The sequence below is a fragment of the Prionailurus viverrinus genome, chromosome C2, assembly GCF_022837055.1.
Source record: "Prionailurus viverrinus isolate Anna chromosome C2, UM_Priviv_1.0, whole genome shotgun sequence".
NCBI classification, from domain to species: domain Eukaryota; kingdom Metazoa; phylum Chordata; class Mammalia; order Carnivora; family Felidae; genus Prionailurus; species Prionailurus viverrinus.
The window spans coordinates 15,203,009-15,225,651 of record NC_062569.1 but is presented as its reverse complement, the minus strand read 5'-3'; the positions used below and the strand labels follow the sequence as shown (position 1 = coordinate 15,225,651).

Below are 22,643 nucleotides of genomic sequence, written 5' to 3'. Positions count from 1 at the left end.
TTTCAAAATTTCTTGGTAAGAATTGAGGTGACAATTTTTCACTGGTCCTTCTATGGCAGTTTACTAAGTAACTGGTATGTATATTCACTTCAACAGAAAGACCATCCAGATCAGAAATGAGAGAAAACTGGGGCTGAGGGGTGACCCTTAGATATCAATATGGAATGTTTTCTTTATTGTTCTTTGCTCTTAGGTCCTCTAGTTAAAAGTGAACACTGAATGCAGCTATACTGGGTTGTATTATGGTTCCACATAAAATGATCAAAAATGAGTCTATAGATTAAATATGTAGCACCACTTCCACTTGCAAATTAATCAAGAGCCAGTCAAAATTAGAAGAACTTTTCATTTCTCTGCAAAGAAAAAGCTGTGACAAAATTTAACCTTTAAGGAGATCCTAACTTTGAGTTGTCTAAGTCTACCTTCATATTTGTTCCCTTCCTCAGTTCAACAAAAAGAAACATCTATATGGTAAAATATTGCAGAGACTGTTTTTAAGAGAATACAATTTTAGCTTTAACTTCCCTTCTGAAGCTTCTAACTTAACTTTGAAAGAAACGTTATGACGCTCAAGATTCTGTGCCACAGACAGAGACAGACGAGCAGATGCCCTTCCCTCAAAAAGTCTTCAATTTGAGCTGTAGCCCTCCCTGGACCCTGGCCCGGCATGGGTCAACTGCAGCTGTGCAAGGAAATATTCGGCCTGGCCAACGTTTCCCAACGCTCGGAGGCCTTGCACCTTGTCTAACATGACTACCACAGGGGCACCCAGACTGGGCGGGCAAGGAGGACGCCACCACTTGCAGTTCCTCAGCAAAGTCTATTCCATTTTAATACTAGAGAACAGTGTACAAGGAGGCAACAGTGGACAAGGACTCTGCTATGTCCAACCAAGCCCGGGACCAGGGAGACACGCTGAAGGAAGACTTTCAAGAGTTTGCAAAGATATGCCAAGGATCTGAGGAAGAGCTGGCCGATATTGAACAAGCCCGGCTGAACTTCGAGAGGAACATGGGGCAGCCCACAGAATCTGTGCTGCATACGCGGCCCACTGAGGAACCCAGGATACGAAACGTCGTTCAGCAAACCAATCACACCGGAGAGGGCCCAGCCTATGATGGTTTTGCCAAAGAATCAAAGCAAAAGATGAACGCAAGGAAAAGGATGGTCAGGGAAGAGGCTAAAGACCCAGAAATGACCTGGAAGGGGCTGGGGGCTTGATGAAGACACAGGTGGATACCCTGGATCCAGTTGTTCAAAGCAGGCAAAAGGACGGGCAACAGGAAATGGACACTGTTCTGACTCAGATGGAATCGAAGTATTACAAACCTTCCAAAAGCAGGAGTAAAGAGCTTTCAAGAAAGAAAATGAATCTAATTCATTCTCTTTGAAGGTCCTTATGCTATGATTGGTACTTTTGCAGGCAACAGAGACCACTGGAGTTATAGAAGAGAATTAAACAATAATAATAATAATAATAATAATAATAATAGCAACATTAATTACAACATTAATGGTCCACTGAGTATTACTTTTCAAGAATACTTTTTATCCATCCAATTATAGTACTTTTCAAGTTTTGCAAGACACGTTTTCAGCCATTCCCATTTTTATGGGTGATCTTATAGTCCCGGATCTCCTCTAACACTCAGAATAAACCAGAAAGAACCGTTGACACAGTTAGCTTCTAACCACTGTCAATGTTCAAGCATAAACTGAAAGACTACTTTAAGAAAGAATCAAATAGGAGGTTGGTTAAAATGATCTTCTGAAATCTCCTCCTACTTCTGATCTACAATATCACACTTTTGTGTATACCTTTTTTCAATGTATACACTAGATTCATACACGACTGTTCCTTCTTATCTAAACTCTGTGTCTAAGTTCTCTTATCTGAAAATTCAGAAACTGAAACAATTTGATTAAGTTTTTAAACAAATCCCCTGCTACCCGAACCCTCAATTATATGCTTCCCATAACTTTCCCGAAACCCAGAAACAGTACATTAAGGCAATGCAGATCTTGATATCCAAACTTACTTTCTGAAGGTTAGATATCCAAATATATAATCAGATAGATTTGGCTATCAAGAGGTTGTTGTATAGGACTTTGAAGGACTGGTGTTCAATTTAATACAGAAAACTCAGAGAAGCTAAACGACTTACTAAGGTTCCATATCTAAAGGAGTAGGAAGCAGGCTGTGTAGACTCCAAGATATTTTCATATAATGGACTAACAAAGAAGACCAAAAACAAACACGATTTACGGTTCTTCAAACTGCCTCACAACAATCATATACCCTTAGTAATGAGGAAAGGCTAGAGTAGAAAGTATAGGAATACACACACACACACACACACACACACACACACACACACAGTACAAGAAAGAGTAGTTAGTAATTACCACCCATTAAGCATGTCACACTCTAAAATTTGTAGCTCTCCTCCAGTGATTTCATGCCCAGGTACAAAACACAAGCAGTCTCCTAAAGGACAATTATCCAAGAGGTAGCATACTGTGTATTCTTAAAGGGATTAACTGCTCCCATTCCAAACTTTCATTAGCAGGAACAATTGCCAAGATAGAAAGCTAGGAAGCAAAACATTTTTCTCTTACCCCTAACCAAAAAAAACCTATTTTCTTTCTACACAGATACACTTACATGTTTAGATGTATTACCAACACGATCAGCTAACACTCAAAAATAGCTTAAGTTGGACACCTAAACATCTATCATACAAAAATCCTCCCAATATGTCCAAAAAGTGGCATGTTGAAAAAAGGGTGCCATCAGCATATCCCCTCCTGACCCACCCAGCTTTGCTCCCGTTCCATAGTGTCTGTGAAGCCTTAACTAAGTCACTTAACTTAAAGCCAGGTAAGAAGATCATTTTATTGTGACTGGGCTTTCAACAAGAATGTTTTCATGTGTAACTTGCAGAACAAACTAAAGTTCAAACTTTTAAAGTCTAAAATTTACAATACTAGTTCTGTAAAGACAGGGTTGGGGGGAGGGTTCGTCTGCATTTCTCCCTTCTCTTAAAAATTTCTCGTAGCTTTTCGACAGCTGTGCAACATGAATCAAAAAGGCAACCTGCTATAATGCATTTACATTAAGGAAGCCACACAAATTGGTCATCTTGACATATTACGAGTAATACAACAAAGTATTCAGGCTGCATAAGGCTAAATACTGAAAATCGCTAAGAACAAAGCTATCAATGCTTCAAGGGGGTAATACATTTCTGAATTAAATAGACTGCATTTTAAATCCTATCATTTTAGGATAATGCTTCAAATATATAACATAAAGTATGTTAATATACCGTATAAACTACATTTGCGTTAACATATATACAAAAAAATGCACGTATGTAATAAATCTTCGGAAGGCTAACTTTGAAACTGCTAACACTGTCTCACACTAATGATTAGGAAAGCAATTACACACACATGTAGTGTGTAGATTTTTTTTGTTACAAACATGTTTAATTTTAGTCATTTAAAAAGAGAATGAATTCAAATTTCTATCTGTTAAAATATCACTTATTTTTACATTAGCATCTAGAAAAAAACTCTTCCTCATTTTTTAACTCCAAGAATATAGTGGAAAACTAAAACCAGTAACAGCAAAGAGCAACCCCTGACATCAAAATGTTCTTAACATCAGATAAGTGACATAGGCCGATGCCTATGAAGTCTTCCTAAAAAGAAATAATGCTAAGGCATTGAGAAAATTCAAATACACGGAAGAATTAAAAAAGCACCCAAAGTATGTCAATGTAAGACTGACTCACTCTAATCTTAAAAAAATTATTTTGCCTTAATGTCGAATTTCTATCCCATTTCTATTTATAAAATAAGGTAACTATTCAGAGTACCAGTGTTCCATAATAAAGAAGACAGTAGATTTAAGAATTAGCCATAAAAGATCATAATGAAAATTTAAATTCTCTATGTATGAAAGGACACATGCACAAGGTTATTTATTTATTGCAGCTTATAACGGGAAAAGACTGGACACAACCCAAGAGTCCCTTAATAGAGGTATGGCTACACACCAATGGAATACCAAGCTACTGGGGGGAAGAAAAAAAAAAACGAGGACAGTCTATGTACGGGCATGAAAAAATATCTAAGATCTATTATAAAATGAAATACACCAAGGTAGAGAACAATATATATGGTCTGCCACTTTCTGTGTAAGAAAACCCCCAGAATAGGAACATCTGATTTTGCATAACGAAACACTGGGAAGGACATACAAGAAAAAGAAAAACTTATTACCCATGGCAGTAGAGACAGACTTCTGAATTCATTATTGTTTACATTGCTTTGATTTATTTTAACTGTGTGAATACAGAGGCTTAAGTACGCCGTGTTCTGAAAGTCATTTACCTATCTATCTTGGTGCACGGTGGGAGGAGATACTACATGAAAATGCCAAGCACAGGGCATAACCCACCCAAAAGGCTCCCATTTTTACTGAACTAAATGAGGAAACTATTCTGTGTTTCTACAAAAAATGCTTCCCTAGATTAGATAAGCCTTATGAGTTACAAACAAATATCTATTAGTTTCCTAATTAAAAGTGAAGTGAAGGCTTAAAATGTATCCTGAACAGTATTATGGTCATATAGAATTATTCACAGGAAATGCCTACGTAAGTATCTAGGAGAAAATGCCAAGATGCTGCAACTAACTTTCATAACAATATAAAACTATTACTTTAAGGGATTGCAGCGGGGGGCGAGGGCGGGGTGGGGGGGTGGCGGCACCTGGGTGGCTCAGTGGGTTAAGTGTCCGACTTCGGCTCAGGTCATGATCTCATAGTTTGTGAGTTCAAGCCCCACGTCGGGCTCTGTGCTGACAGCTCGGAGCCTGGAGTCTGCTTCCGATTCCATGTTTCCCTCTCTCTCTGCTCCTCTCCCACTTACTCTCTCTCCCTCCCTCAAAAAACAAATAAACATTAAACAAAATTTTTTAAGAGATTTTTTTAACATATTGTAAATTCAGACATACCTAAAGAACTTGTTAAAATTCACCTGCCGTTGCTCTACATTAGACATGCTGATTCAGGAGGCTGAGATGAAGAACGAGTGTGTCTATGGATAATGACCTCCTTATGTGATTCTGATGCACACCGAAGTTTGAATACCACGTCCTTGGGTTATGATTCAGACTGAAGTCCTACATATTTAAACTGCTCTTCACTAAAGACTGCTTCGTGCCCTTAATCATTTTAGTAGGCCTGCCTGGGACCACTGCCAGCTTCATTTACATGGTTTTGATCCTTCAGAAAATGAAAAGTACATTCCAATTCACAATACTGTAAAATTATTATACACTTTCATTGTAATACACAGAACCCCAAATCTATTAGTAGAGTTCTAAAAATTGATCTGTATGTTAGAAGATTACCCCCAAAATGTGCAAGGTAATTTACCAAAGTATATATAAATAACAATGTTGTCCCCCAAAATACAAATTTCCTCCAAATAATTCCAATTCCCAACCATATCCCCAACTACCACCAAGAGGTGAACTTAATTAGAAAATTTTAAATTTATGGCCAAAAAGCTTAAGAGTAAGGCAAATAATCTTTCCTAATCCAGTTAAAGGGAGATCAATAATCAATGACCACCATTTCATAAAATAAAAAGCCAAAGAATGATATTCATAGTTTCTAAAGAACTCATTTAGTATTTTTTAATCCATTCATTACTCTAAAAAAAAAAAAAGCGGAAAAGAAATAAAAGGTATATGGGAAATTATTGCAAATTTAAAATTGCAAATATTATTTTTATTTTTTTAATGTTTATTAATTTGAGAGAGAGAGAAAGAGAGAGCATGCACATGCAAGCAGGGAGGGGCAGAGAGAGGGAGACAGAGAATCCCAAGTAGGCTCTGCGCAGTCAGAACAGAGCCCAAAGCAGGCATCAATCTCACGAACCCCGAGATCATGACCTCAGCCAAAATCAAGAGTCAGACACTTAACACACTTAACTGACTGAGCCACCCAGGCGCCTGTAACTAAAAATTTTAAACTCAGGCAATCATGCAATCCCCACAGGAAAAAAAAAAAAAAAAATAATTTTGAAGCCTTGAGAAAAATGCTTTGTCCCCAGACACAGGAGGAACTGAGCAGATTCAAACACTGTAACAAAAAGCCTTCAGAAATTTATTTCAAATACCACCGTTAAAACTAAAGACAATGAGTTTTAAAAGAAAAATTTCAAAAGAAAAAAGTGAAGAAATGGAAGAATGTAGGGGCGCCTGGGTGGCTCGGTCGGTTAAGCGTCCGACTCCGGCTCAGGTCGTGATCTCGCGGTCCGTGAGTTCGAGCCCCGCGTCGGGCTCTGGGCTGACAGCTCAGAGCCTGGAGCCTGCTTCCGATTCTGTGTCTCCCTCTCTCTCTGCCCCTCCCCTGTTCATGCTCTGTCTCTCTCTGTCCCAAAAATAAATAAACGTTAAAAATAAAAAAAAAAAAAAATAAATGGAAGAATGTAAGAGTAAGAAAGCTGAAAGAGGTATGGGGCAATAAAAACTGGCAATTAATGGCCTCCAACAGTAAAGAGGATCACTGGAGACACTCTACTGTCACACGCTTCATTACAAGGCACAAGAGTCATGGGCAAATGGAAAGCCTCATCAGGGTTCTACTTGAAATTATAAATCACAAATATTTGTTACTTTATTTCTACGAGGAGATGCATTCATTCCAAGTTCTAATTCAGTACATCACACCAAAAAAAACCATATAGAAATCGCTTATTTTAGGGTTATCAAATATGTATATAGTTATTGACAGAAATAAGCATAGTAACAAAATCCATTTCCAAAACAGGTTTTTAAAGAAACGATGTAGACTTCATTGGTGGTATAAATGCATAGAAAGGCACAGGCATTCTGCACCAAAGGGAAGAAACCATGCACACACAAAGATCCAATAGATGTTTTTCAGCAAAAGAAGGCCCAGTAGGTTTCCTATCATGATTCCCCATCTTCAGTCAGCATGGGGTTCTCATTACCTAGGTATTTTTAGAGTTCCATTGCATTTTTCTAGTGAAAACCCAACAGGAGACAGGCAGGAAATCCCTCAGCAATATGGTCTGTTTGCCTCTTCTTCCCCTGGATAATACCCCTGGATCCCCATAAATCCAACAGATGATGAAAGAAATCTCATTCATTTAAAGACTAGCAATTAAGGAACTCATCCATTCATTCAACAAATATTTAGTGAGTGCATACTGTGTGCCAAGCATTATGCCAGGTACCAGGGATATATCAGAGAATGAAAAGCCAATACAGTCAAATGTCCAGCTCAACAATTACTTTATAGCTGCGTGGCTCCCAGTGATGAGAAATCCAGAGGTAAATGAATTGTCTTTTCCGTTCCTAATGAATATATGAGACCTCATAGGTATCGACAGGTTTTACTTTTTTGGTTCAATTTTCTGATTTTATATGTACATTTTACACACACACACATGCACGCGCACACACACACACGCACAAAGCTTAAGTGACTTAAGATCACACTGAGCTGGTCAAAGAACTAAAATTAAACGCCAGGTCTCTAGTCCCAATTAGATGGGTTCTTTATCCACTAGACAACAGACCAAGGTCACTAAAACATATGTTGAGGACACATAGTACTTTTTCTTTACACCATTTCTCAAAACTTATAATCACATATTTGTGTAACTACTTCTTTGGCTTTCTTTACATGTTTATGCAACTACTCATTTAACTTCTTTCTACTATCTTCCAGTAGAAAAATAAGTTCCAAGATGTGGGAAATCGTGTCTGTTTTCCTCACCACTATATCCTAACATTGAGCAGGACTCTTAGTTAAGTTCTCTAATAAATACCTGAATGTCGAGTATGTTTCAAAGGACAAGACACTCGGCTAAAAATTTATACTGGATTCACTCAAAAACTCCTTACGAACACAATTAAAGCTCAAACATACAAAGGTACTCAATATTTTGAAATTTAGTAAATTGGTTTAAAAACAAAAAAGCCCATCATCGACACATGATAAAACCTAAATTCAATTCACAAGCAAGAATTCGCAGCATAATCAAACAAATGAGGTTTTATGTGAAACAGATTTTATAACTACATAACACATTTCACTAATTCTTCGCCTAAGTCATTTTCCTACCTGCAAAAGCAAAATCTGTGATGTGTATTTTCTTGGCCAAATGATCAAAAGTCAAACTTTAACATGTCAAAGGCATAATATTGAGGAAAAAAGAAAGGCAAAGATTAACAATATATTCATAAATCTAGTCACATCCTTTTTTGACACTTGAGATTTACAAAATCTGTTATTAAAACAGCATCAGAAGATGCCTACCACAAATTAATCTCTTTCCCAACAGCCTGGCCAAAAATAATTTTTAAAAGCCTTATTCAAGTAATATTAACTGATCAAAAACCAAATTTTATAGAATAATAAAGATGCTACAATCATTGCTAACTTTTCACAAGGAGTTACTCTTTTCAGCAGATGACTTCCACAGCCAAGGACACAGAGGATGATACTATTCTAAGCCAGTGCTAATAAGCCTGACATTTCTTCAAGCTTCACTAATAAACTGAAAAAGCCAAATCTGTTTGTAAATAAAACACAAGATCACAACTAGATACATACAGGTAACTTCTTCTCCAGGCGAAATCTTTCCATGGTAACGTATAAATGCCTTGTCTTTGACAACGTAATGCTGTTAAGTCCCTTGAAGATTCCAGGGACAGTGAGTACAAATCTGATTTAGGTCACTGTGCTTTGCACAAATGAACTCTTCTAAGTTGCTCTCATGGTACAGCCAATCACAGTCTTCTACGTTACCTAATCTTCCAAGCTAATAACTTATACAGGGTCACAGAAGAGACTCCGAGTATAATACACACATTTAGTTGTAACTGAAAACACCAAAAGAGAAACAAAGCAATCAGTTTTCAACGGAAACCTTTCTGCAGGGTTAGTTCGAAAGACAACATACTCTAAAGCTATATGGCGATGACTGGAGGGAAGGAAGGAAAAACTCCCAACAACATTGCTGGTTAAATCTAGCCCTTTCAATTAATTTCAGTTAAGACCCAAAGATGTTTTCAACCAAAAAAAAAGTCTTATCATTACCACATTTAAGCCAACTTGGTGTAACTATATTAATAGCAAGACGAGGAAATCATATTATGGTTTATAATTATTCTAACCAAAATGAAGTATTCATATGGATAACAGCTAAATGAGAAAAAAGGAAATGAGAAGCACTGCTCCAACTTTCAGACTCAAAATCTTACACTCTAAAAATGACAGAAGACCTCAAAGGGCCTTTGTTTACACAAGTTTAACACCTGTATTTATCATAGTGGAAGTAAAACTGAGAAAGCTTTAAAATATTTAAATTCAACTTAAAACAATAAAATCATTGCATGTTAACGTAAATAACATTATTGAAACATAATCATTTCCAAAAATAAAATATTTAGTGAGAAAAAAGGCTTTTACATTTTTGGTCATCTCTAATATCTGACTTATTAGAAGACAACTAGATTTTCACATCCACTTCTCTAATCGAGGATACGATTTATTTGATTGAATTATATAAAAAATCCCGGGTTGGGGAGCCTGGGTGGCTCAGTCGCTTAAGCATCCAACTCTTCATTTCTGCTCAAGCACGATCTCGCAGTTCATGAGATCGATCCTCGTGTCACGCTCTGCATGGACAGCACGGGGTCAGCCTGGGATTCTCTCTCTCCTCTCTGCTCCTCCCCTACTCGCTCGTATGTGTGTGTGTGTCTGTGTGTGCACGCACGTGTATGTGTGTGCATGCACGTGAGCTCTCTCTCAAAATACACAACTAAAAAAAAAAAAAATTCCCGGTTCACATAATACTGTTGGAAAGGGGAAGAGTGTTTTAATATTCTTTTCAAGTAAGGTGGATATTCCTCTTTGATACCTATCACCAAACTTAAGAACTAGTCTTTTTTTCCTTATTTATTTGTTTGTTTACTTATAAGTAAGCTTTACACCCAAGATAAAGATCAGGACCCTGAAATTGAGTCACATGGCTCTACTGAGCCAGCCAGGCATCCCAAAAGTAGTCATTGCTTAAATGTCAGTTTGCAAGGTGGAATCTAAAACAATTTCAAATGATGGGTCACCTGGGTGGCTCAATCAGTTAAAGCGACCAACTTCGGCTCAGGTCATGATCTCACAGTTTTTGAGTTCGAGCCCCACAGCGGGCTCTGTGCTGACAGCTCAGAGCCTGGAGCCTGTTTCAGATTCTGTGTCTCCCTCTCTCTCTGCACCTCCCCCTCTCACACTCTGTCTCTCTTAAAAATAAAGAAATATATTAAAACAAATAAAACAAATGAATGTTGTTACACATTGTATACTGAAATCCACTGGTCTATCATGCACTTTGAATGGCTCACCCATTTGCAAAATATGTTTTCACTGGGTACTAGAAACTTTCCAAACTTCACATTTCATTATGCAATTTTTAAAAAATTACACTTGTTAATATCAGTAATCTTATCAGAGACATTCAACTACTAAGAAACTGACAAGGTCAGGCTGGCAGACACGTTTTCCAAATTTCCTTTTTTATCATGAAAGCTAGATTTATTATCACTGGTAACAAATATTACCAGCTGTTTTTCCTGAAGTGGCAGGTTCACTCATTTCATAGCTTTTTAAAGAAATATCTGCCAAATGCGAAGTCTGAATAAACCACAGTTTAGTCTGCAGTTTTTCTTTCAAGTAAAAAGGCAGCTAGTTTGAACTCACATTTCAAGCAATCACACCAGTGTTTTTTACTCCAGACAATTACTGGTACTTCAGTATGTAGCAGAAAGGGTTTTCATGCATACTTCCTATTTTCTCATTCAGAATATTAAAGCAGTGTGCACTCAAAGGTTCAGATTTACTAAAATAGTGCTTCATCAGGACATCCTTAAGTGAAAAATTCATTTCCCTTTTTAAACAGAGAATGCCTCCCAGTGCGGTTTGGTACCTCTGCCTTGTGTTGGGCTAAGAGACCCATCATTTCACTCATCATTGTGTCTGCACCATCAATACAAATTCCAAAACAGTGGAAAAAGCAAATAATGTCTTAACACTACTATAAAAATAGTTTTGACCTTACAGATCCCCTGATCTCAGGGACTGGCAGGGGTCCATGGACAGCACTGCTAAAGCACTGCAAAAGGCTTTATGTTTAAAATATAGAATTAAAGACTGTGAGTGAGGGGGCACCTGGCTGGCTCGGTCTGTGCAGCATGTGACTCTTGGTCTTGGGGTCATGAGTTGGAAGCCCCACACGGAGCACAGCGTTGACTTAAAAATAGATAAGTAAATAATGAATAAGTAAATAAAGTGTTGTGAGTGGATTATATTCTTTTTAGTTTCTCTATGATATTGTTTGTGTAACATTTTATTTATTTTTTTAAGAATTGTAAAAAGTTTTTTTTTTAATATTTTTTTATTTTTGAGAGAGAGAAAGAGAACAGAAGCCAGGGAGGGACAGAGAGAGGGGAACAGAGGATCTGAAGCAGGCTCTGTACTGACAGCAACAGCCCTAGGACTCGAACTCACAAACTGTGAGATCATGACCTGAGCTGAAGTCGGACACTTACCCAGTTGAGTCACCCAGGCGCCCCCAACAAACATTTTAAAGAACGAAGACTAAAAAGTATCATTCTGTTATTCTGGGTTTCTAGAAAATAATAAAAATACTTATTGAGCACCTATTATGTGCCAAAACTATGCTAAACACGATTGCATATATCCTGTTTTTCTATAGCACATTTAACCTTCAGATATTTCATTAAATCCTCCCAACTCTAACTAAAGCTCAGAGATGTTAAATTACTTCTGCAAAGTCACAGATCTGGTAAGCAGTAGGTTTAGGATTCAAAACTAGTCTTTCTCGGCCCATGCTTTTCCTCTACTCCAACTATGCATAAGGAAGGGGCGCCTGGGTGGCTCAGTTGGTTAAGTGTCCAACTTCAGCTCAGGTCATGATCTCACACTCTGTGAGTTTGGGCCCCGCGTCAGGCTCTGTGCTGACAGCTCAGGGCCTGGAGCCTGTTTCAGATTCTGTGTCTCCCTCTCTCTCTGCCCCTTCCCCACTCATGCTCTCTCTCTGTCTCAAAAATAAATAAAAACATTAAAAAAAAAAAAAAAGAAATGTAAGGAAAAAAATATCCAACCAGAAATGATTAAAACAAAATTCTAACTGAACATGAATGAAAAAATGTCTACCAAATTCATATAAAATATAATCTCAATTAAATTAAACACATTCTTTTTGGGTAGACACATTTGCTCCCCGGTACCATCAAAGTCTTTACTTTAACAAAGCAAATAAATGGCATTTTCTATAGAAATATCTATTTCCCAAAATGTAATCTTAAGTTCACTGAAGACCTATACCAGATTAAGAATTAGAAGCCCCGGGGCGCCTGGGTGGCGCAGTCGGTTAAGCGTCCGACTTCAGCCAGGTCACGATCTCGCGGTCTGTGAGTTCGAGCCCCGCGTCGGGCTCTGGGCTGATGGCTCAGAGCCTGGAGCCTGTTTCCGACTCTGTGTCTCCCTCTCTCTCTGCCCCTCCCCCGTTCATGCTCTGTCTCTCTCTGTCCCAAAAATAAATAAACGTTGAAAAAAAATTAAAAAAAAAAAAATTAGAAGCCCCAATGGCATCAAGTTACACAAAAGCATATAATTTATCATATTTTATTTTTTTTAATTTTTTTTTAATGTTTATTTATTTTTGAGACAGAGAGAGACAGAGCATGAACGGAGGAGGGTTAGAGAGAGAGGGAGACACAGAATCTGAAACAAGCCCCGGGCTCTGAGCTGTCAGCACAGAGCTGGATGCGGGGCTCGAACTCACAGACCATGAGATCATGAGCCGAGCTGAAGTCGGACGCTCAACCGACTGAGCCACCCAGGCGCCCCTATCATATTTTAAAAATATTCAACCTTTCTGTGATTTATACTTGGTAAGTAAACATAAATTTTTTTTTTTTTTTCAACGTTTATTTATTTTGGGGACAGAGAGAGACAGAGCATGAACGGGGGAGGGGCAGAGAGAGAGGGAAACACAGAATCGGAAACAGGCTCCAGGCTCCGAGCCATCAGCCCAGAGCCTGACGCGGGGCTCGAACTCCCGGACCGCGAGATCGTGACCTGGCTGAAGTCGGACGCTTAACCGACTGCGCCACCCAGGCGCCCCCATAAATTTTAAAAAAGCAAATAGAAATCAGAAAAACTGATTTCAAAAATTCTCAATACATCACACCCAGAATAAAAAGCATCTGCAAACAATCAGGTTCAATACCAATTCCTACAATAGCCTCTTGAAATTTACCTCCTATAGAAAATCTTGGCCCTCCCCACTAGTATTTAAGAGCTTAAAATCCTGGTCAGGCATAGGTCTCCCCCAACTGGATTATAAAACCCTGAGCACAGGGATTTAGGTAGAAGAAGGGGGAGGAGGATGGGCAGGGGAAGAGAAAAGGAAGGTTAAGAGCTCCCAGGGAGACAAGAAGGAATCACATACATAGATTTTTAATTTCCAAAATTGCAAAACAAAATTAACTCTTCATCAAAATACAAAAGATTCATTTCTCCAACATGCTCCCTGTTGTGATGGTATCCTGGGCACTACTAAAGCCAATATTCAAATTAAATGTTAAAAATCAAGTTTACAGATTAAATAGAAAGGTAAAGTTTTATTCCACTACTCTTGATAAAAAGCTATTAACTCAATATATAAGCTCAGGAATTTTAACCTGGCTATTTCTTTAAAGATTTTTCAGTTTTATGTAATAGCAATCTTTATTTTTTAAGGTGATCTACTGAGATATGGTCGACATGTAGAAATCTGTACATATGAAATACATACAACTTGATGAGTTTGGGAATAAACACACACCCATAAAACCACCACCACCACCAAGGCCAAAGACTTGCCTGTCACCTCCCCAATTTATTACTACTACCACTACTACTATTATTATTATTATTATTATTATTATTATGTGTTTATGTGTGGTAAGAACATTTGTCTTAGTCTGTTAAAAAACTGTAAGTATATAATACAGTATTGTTAGCTGCATGCTGTTACTGTGTAGTGTATAACACATTTCCAGAACTTAATCATCTTGTGTAACTGAAACTTTGTACCCTTTGACCATCACCCCCCTCATTTCGTCCTGGCAATCATCCATTCTACTCTCCACTTCTATAAGTCTGCAATAAGTGAGATCCCACTGTATTTGTTATTCTGTATCAGGCTTCTTTCATTTAGCCATACACTTATGTAAATCAAAACAGTCTCCTTTATTCCCTTGTTCTCTCTGCTCCATTTTCAACCTTGTCTCCATTTCTGTAGTGCAAACAGAAGTATATACATGCCTACAAAAAAAGGTAGCCACGTTACAAGTCACTGTTATGTACATAACAATTTAAAAATACATCCTAAGGATTTTTCGGTATGAGTACACAGCAACTACATTTTGAAGTAAATTATTAAATTAACCTGTATGTGGTGGAAGAAATCAAGTCTTAACACAAGACTCCCCAAAGAAGTATTCCTCACATACCACAGCCACTCACCAGACAGAGGTACTTTCTGTTTCCATCTTGTAACTGTTCTCTCATAACGAGAGTCGCCATCATAACTTTAAATAATATCTCGTTTTAGGCAGTATCTGCTAATTTTACAAAAAGAAAAACAAGGATTTTTCACACACCACTCCCCTGACATACACACATACACACACACACACACACACACACACACACACACACACACCTTTTTCACATACAATCTCTTCAATATCTCTGTTTTGAATTAGATTTTTATTTTTATATCAAGACTGATTAACATTTACATTCTGTGCAATATTTATAATAAGCCTTCTAAGCTGTGTCCTCTGGTGAATTCTAAAATTTTGAAATCCATGTTAAAAAACATTTAGAGTATAAGGATCACTTAAACATTACTATCTAGTTCCAGAATCAAGATTTATGATCGGACCATTAGAAAATGTCACTAAACCTCTGACATTCAAGAAACTCGCAAGTATTAAAGTAGATCTCTTTCTTTTTTTTTTTTTTAATTTTTTTTTTCAACGTTTATTTATTTTTGGGACAGAGAGAGACAGAGCATGAACGGGGGAGGGGCAGAGAGAGAGGGAGACACAGAATCGGAAACAGGCTCCAGGCTCTGAGCCATCAGCCCAGAGCCCGACACGGGGCTCGAACTCACAGACCGCGAGATCGTGACCTGGCTGAAGTCGGACGCTTAACCGACTGCGCCACCCAGGCGCCCCAAAAGTAGATCTCTTTCAATGTGACTTCAATATAATGAGAATAAAAAGAATCTGCCTAAAAATGATAAAATTATTGACTAGATACCAAAAGCAATCCTTAAAATGCAAAATACTGAAGACTTCAGTCTTTATACAAGTCATAAGATTCCACTATCTCTAAGATAATCGATTCCCAATAAAATCACGAAAAAAGTTGGGGGGGGGGAGCACTTTGCCTAACATTCCAGTATACTATAAAACTATGATAATGAAGACTATGGTATCAGCACAGAAATAATAGATATATTAAATATTTTGTAAGACAAAAGAGAGTCACGAAACAGAAAGGAATGCATTTATTAAATGCAAAGACGTCTTTGGTTTTCCATTTTGTTGAAATACAGCTGTCTACAGCAAACCAGAGGTAAAAATTAATTCTAGGTGGATTAAAGATAATTAGAAGGGTAGGGGTGCCTGGGTGGCTCAGTCGGTTGAGTGTCCGACTTCAGCTCAGGTCATGATCTCACAGCTCGTGAATTCAAGCCCTGAATCAGGCTCTGTGCTGACAGCTCAGAGCCTGGAGCCTGCTTTGGATTCTGTGTCTCCCTCTTTCTCTCTGCCCCTAACCCACTCACATTCTGTCTCTGTCTCTCTCAAAAATAAATAAACATGAAAAAAAAATTTTTTAAGCTAATTAGAAGGGTAATACCTAAAATTTAAAACAGTATTTTATATTATTGGAGTTAGGATATATTCTTAGGCAAGATGAGAAATCTAGGAGCCATAAAGAAAAAGACTGACACAGATTTATTTCACTCTATTAAAAAAAAAATCAGGGGTGTCTGGGTGGCTCAGTCAGTTAAGTGTTCGACTTCAGCTCAGGTCATAATCTCGTGGTCCATGAGTTCAAGCCCTGCGTCGGGCTCTGTGCTGACAGCTCAGAGCCTGGAGCCTGCTTCGGATTCTGTATCTCCCTCTCTCTCTCTGCCCCGCCCCTGCTCAAGCTCTGTCTCTCTCTCTCAAAACTAAACAAACATTAAAAAAAAAATCAAACATTTCTCTAAAGCAAAGAACATCACAAAGAGACAAGGTAGAACACAAGGAAATATATGTAGACATGACAGACATGGCATTAAATATCTCTAATACCAGAAGCTTCTTGATGTAAAAAAGAAGTAAAAGGAATACGAAAATGGACAAAGAATATGAACCAAGTAATTCCCTTAAGAGAAAATACAAATGACCAATAACTATATGATAAGATGGACACTCTCACTAGAGGTTAAGCAAATTTTACTCATCAGATTAGCAAAAAAAAAAAAAAAAAAAAAATTGTAATTAGCATCTACAGCTGATGAAGGTAAAGAGACACAGACATTCTCATAATTCTCAGTGGGAATATAAATTTCTCAACTTACATTTTTGGAGAATAAGCTAGCGAGAATCCATTTTATTTTAATCTTTAAGAATATTCCTTGTGCAGCAATATAACTTCTGAGTATCTACCCCACAGAAATAAAAGCACGAAAATATTTAGATAAGGCCAAGCATGCTTACTGTTCAAACTAGCAAAAACAAAACACAACCTGAAAGTAAACAAACAGAAATAGTTAATTACCATTACACGGTAGTAGAATATAAAGAATGAGACAGAACTAGGAGGTTGTACTCAATAAATATCAATTAATATGTTAAGAAAAAAGCAAACTGCAGAATTATTATGTTTAATACGATCACATTTTCATGTTTTACAAAGGGTAAAACATATTTGTGAGTAACTGTTTCTATGAACATAGACAAAGTATAGGGGATAATACATTGGTCTGTTTCAACAAAGATGATGGTTCTCTAAAGATGTTAAGTATACAGTATATAGTATAAAATTTAATACCAAAGATAAACATTAAAAAGTCCCTAAAAATGAAAAATTATCAGTTTAGTCAATTCTTCAAAACTATGACCAATTCATGTTTTAATAAATACAACTTTGATATGAAGGCAAGTTAACATTATGAAAGCATATTTCACAAGGTCAGAAGACGGTTCAAGATTTTCCTCAACACATTCCCATTTTTTTTTTAATTTTTTTTAACATTTATTTATTTTTGAGACAGAGAGACAGAGCATGAACAGGGGAGGGTCAGAAAGAGAGAGGGAGACACAGAATCTGAAACAGGCTCCAGGCTCTGAGCTGTCAGCACAGAGCCCAACGCGGGGCTCGAACTCACGAACGGCGAGATCATGACCTGAGCCGAAGTCAGACGCTTAACCGACTGAGCCACCCAGGCGCCCCGCCATTTTTTTTTTTTTTAATGAATTTGTAGTTAAGAGCCTGTTTCTTGGTTTGCCTCTCTTTTTTATTCCTTTGCTCATTTGTGATGGGTTACCAGGTGGGAGGTGGGTGGGAGGTGGGTGGGAGAATGGGTAAAATAGGGGATGGGGATTAAGGAGAACACTTGTGGTGAGCACAGGGTCTTGTATGGAAGTGCTGAATCACTGTATCGTACACCTGAAACTAATACTGCACTGTATGTTAACTATACTAGAATTTAAATAGAAACTTTAAAAAAAAGAATAAATTTGTAGGCACAGTGGGAAGAAACTAGCATTTTCTCAGCATCATGGTCAGAAAATTACATAATCACATAAACTGATTTTTTTATCTTAAATTCAGGAAAAAATAATACAAAAACAGAATTCTAATTGTGAATTTTAATCAGCCAAAGGGGAAAAAAATCTAGAAACGTTAAGTATGGTGTAGAATTGTACAGGAATCAAAATGACTTTAAAAACATGAAATCTGCATTTAAGTTCCCTTTACAAATGTGAAGTCACTTTTCCAGTACAGCAGTCCCCTGACCAGCGGGGATTCGTTCCAACACCCCCAGGGGATGCCTGAAACCACGGATGGTACCAAACCCTGTATATGTTCTTCCTGTGCATATAGCTATGTATAACTTACATACACAGGACATTAACAACAATGATAAAATAGAACAATCAGAACTACATACTACAATAAGTTATGTGAATGCAGTCTGTCCCCCTCAAAGTATCTCACGGTACTCACCCTTCTTCTTGGGATGATGTGAGATAATAAAATGCCCCCATGAGGAGATGAAGTGAGGTGCATGACAGAGGCACTATGATGTGTGTTAGGCTGCACTGGCCTTGTGACAACAGTCAGAAGGAGGATCATCTGCTTCTAGACCTCCCTCATGGCAAGTGAAACTACTGACGGGGCAAGGACGACCACAGAGGAACACAATACAGGCGTGATGGCTAACGATGTAAAGGATGCTGCTGACATAAAGCAAAGGACCCAGTGAAGTTTCTTTATCTGCCCAGGAAAAAAGGGGGGGGGGGGGGGGGGGAGCCGCATTTTTTCTTAATTAAAAGAAAAACATGTTTTAAATTCTTTAACTTAAGTTGCTACATTCTCATATTTTCCTAAACTCTTTAAAAAAAAGAGACGTGGGAAGAACAATCTCCCTTAACAGCAATGGACAGGAATTTAGTTGTATTTCTTACTACACACAGACCTACACTGGGGTCATTACTAGCTTGTATGGTATCAGAGGACAAAAGTAACAGATATTATTTATTAAAACTTTCTCTATGCCTTACATGCATTCTTTCATTTACTACCCTAAACATTTCTAGGAGGAGGTATTACTATCCCAAATATATAAAAGAAGAAACTTAGGCTCTAAAAAGTTAAGTCATTTTCCCAAGGCCCCACAGGGTACACTGGAAGAAGGTAAAATTTTAAATCACATCCATTTGCCTCCAGGGAGATGCACTTTTCAGAGAGCCACTTACAAGCCTTATTTTCAATCCTCACAAGAACTCTGCAAGGTAACACAGCTGATCACTTTCCGATCCACGGCCATCTGACTTCAAAGCCTATGCTCTTTCCACCAGGCCACGCACCTTCCCCGAAGTTGAACTACATATAGTTTTATTTGTTCTACATATAACTTTAGTTGCTTCTATGCCTCATTTAGGGAATTGTAAGTAAAATGTACTGAATCACAAACACACTCACCTAATTACTTTGAAATACTACTTTAAATCTATCAGAAATTTGGTAACAGCCATAAAATAACTCCGATCAAAAGCAAAAACTTTAACACAATAAATTAGCATCAGTATTATAATAAAGTTATGGGGATATTATTTTACTTTGGTTTCCCATAGATAAACGTGAACCGAAGAGCCAAGAAAAGAAAAAACCCTCCAAAACAAATGAAAACATACCTCATTTTAAAACATGTTTCAGAGGGAAGCATAGCGAGTCCACACCCTTCACCATTCCTAAATACCACTGCTGAGTTCACATGGCTTAATTTGGGCAACCAATTCAGTTTTCACCAAGGATCCGGCTTTATCAACGTATAAGATCACCATCTGGTGGCGATCGTCAGACATGCAGGATGTCCAATGATAATGGAGAGTTCACGTTTCAGGCAGGAAATTCAGGGTTTGAAAAATCTTCTGTGGGAGCTGCTTTAAGAAGCCTGAACATTATTAACGTCATTCAGATCAGACGGTACAGAGCTACTGAATAAATTGTTCCATTTATATATTAGAATATTTAGGAAATGACAGCTATATTTTTTTATATGGGCATTTTACAATGCACACTGAATAATCAATGTGTTATAGTGAAGCAGACTTACAGTCTTTTTTTTTTTTTTTTTTTAATTTCTTTAGTTTTAGAGAGAGCGCACATAAGTGGAGGAGAGACAGAGAGAGGTGAGGGAGAGAGAAAATCCCAACCAGGCTTCACACTGTCAGTATACAGCCCGACGCAGGGCTTCATCTCATGAACTGTGAGATCATGGCCTGAGCCAAAATCAAGAGTTGGATGCTTAACTGACTGAGCCACTCAGGCAACCCTACGGTCATTTTTTTTTTTTTTTTAATGTTTACTTATTTTTGAGAGAAAGAGACACAGAGTGCGAGCTGGGAAGGGGCAGAAAGAGAGGGAGACACAGAATCCGAAGCAGGCTCCAGGCTCTGAGCTGTCAGCACGGAGTCCAATGCGGAGCTCAAACTCACAAACTGTGAGATCATGACCTAAGCCGAAGTCAGATGCTTAACCAACTGAGCCACCCAGCACCTCCCCCCACACACACAGTCATTTTTTTTTAAAGTATTTCAAATACCTATAGCCTTTCAGGAATTTTGTTTTTAAAAATATTTTGAGATTTATCTACAATTTCATGAGAATTAAAGAACTGAAGAATCTAGTTCACAAATATATTTCACTATAAAGTAAAAATCGTTTTATCAAAAAACTTTCTGGGGTACCTGGCTGGCTCAGTCGGTGGAGCATGTGACTCTTGATCTCAGGGTCATGAGTTCAAGCCCCATGTTGGGTGCTGAGATTACTCAAATAAATAAATCTTAAAAAAAAGAAAAAAAAAACTTTCAAAAAAAAAATACATCATTATAAAAAGTAGCAACTGTTCTTGGGAAAGCATCTTTTTCTCAGTTAATACTTCACATGTAAATGCTAGGGATGAAGGAGATGTAGTTCAATTCATATTTGCACTAAGAAAATACTCATTTATAGTACTCCTAAATGTCAATTACAAAGAATTTTTCATTCTTGTAGGTCTCATCTTGGACTACCATTAGGAAAACATACCTATGAAATTAAAAAGTAGTATGATTGGTAAGAATTAAAATGTAACTAAAACTGGTTTAAATATAGTACAATTACCAAAGTCAAAATACAGATTAATATAGTAAACTCAGATATATTTACACACAGGCTTTTGGTAGAAATGATCTCCTCTCTCACTTCCCCTAAGGCATTCAAAAACCAGTGCTTAACTCCAAAATCGTGTCTCTTTTGAACCTTGTAACCTTTTTTTGGCTCTATGATCCTTGACTCCAGACAACAGAGCTTCTCAACTTGGGCACCACTGACATTTGGGGCTGGATGCTTCTTTGTTGTAGGGAGAGGTCCCGTGCACTGCAGGCTGTTCAGTTGCATATCTGCCTTCTTCTCCCTACTAGGTGCCAGTAGCACACAAACCCCCTCTCCCCAGTTGCGATAAGCAAAAATGTCTCCGGGAACGCCAGAGGTCCTAAGGGACAAAACACACCCCAACACGCAGACCCACTGAGGAACCGCTGCTCTAGAAACACCTGACAGCTATTACTTATCTCTAGTATTTTAAGATCAGTAAAACAAACAAAATCTACCAGCTTCTTCCTCAGAAGTCAGCATGGATGCCCACCGAGGCGAACATAAAGTGAAGCCTTCATCCTTATATAAAAGTTGCATTTAGCAATGAACTCTACAGACAGAAATGCATCTTGAGCTTGAAGGGTCTTACTGAAAGGTACTTGTTCTCAGTGTACAGGAATCCCAAGGATGTCATATGGATAATTTTACTGTATACACTATCCCTACTGTAGTTTTAATAATAGTAGCTCTTAGAGAAATAAAGGCAGGATGGAAATCTTTTTACATATGTGTACCTTTAAGACATTGTAAAAAAGTCCTCGGGCCTTACTTATTCACCTATAAACCTTCCCCTTTCAAAGTGGTTTTTGAAATACAGAGCATCTCTACGTTAACTCCTCCAATCGACTGAATGAATCCACTAGAAAAATCATCACAACTTCTCCCTGTATGCATTTCACCACAAGGGAGTTATCTGGTTAATCTGGTAAATTAAAAGTCATAGACTCAACCTTGCTTAGAAGGATCCAGACTAGAGACTGTCAGTTTGACAACAAAAAACTGGAGAAATTGAAGCAGATGAGGACAAAAGACGCAAGTGACTTCAAGGGGCACTTCATAAAGAAGCCACGTGTCAGAGATGAGGAAGAGGAAGATTAGAGAGGTTGTGCTCTGAAGCCATCTTCCCTTTCTGAAGCTTGCGTTCAGCTTTTCCTGGATCCCAGCAAAAACTCTACATACTTGCAATAAAGATCTCTTTAACTGTAGCAAGTTTAAATAGATTTCTGATCCCAGGCAACCAAAGAATCCTGCCTGGAATATTCAAAACCATTCTATTTGTTTTCACTTACTAAGGTAAAAGCTGTCCATTATAAAACAGTAGTTTAAAAATCTAAGATTAAAAGTTGCCAAATTTAATTGTTGTGCAGATAAACTAGCAAATTCTAACCATTACAACAAATGGTTGTTGCTATTTCCTCTGATACTAGTTCTTTTATGGATTGAAGATAATATTTATCTTCCAAATGACCCAAATTTCAATGAAATTAATTCATCAGGCAATTATCCTCAAGTTGAAAAGCACATCATCTAACTTTAAGTA

At 37.7% G+C, this 22,643-nt stretch overlaps 1 protein-coding gene across 5 annotated transcripts in view; it reads right to left on the bottom strand.

Moving 5' to 3' along the window:
- Window positions 1-22,643, bottom strand: part of SLC4A7 (solute carrier family 4 member 7) — a 111,712-nt gene that overhangs the window by 69,768 nt on the left and 19,301 nt on the right. The window lies entirely within an intron of this gene.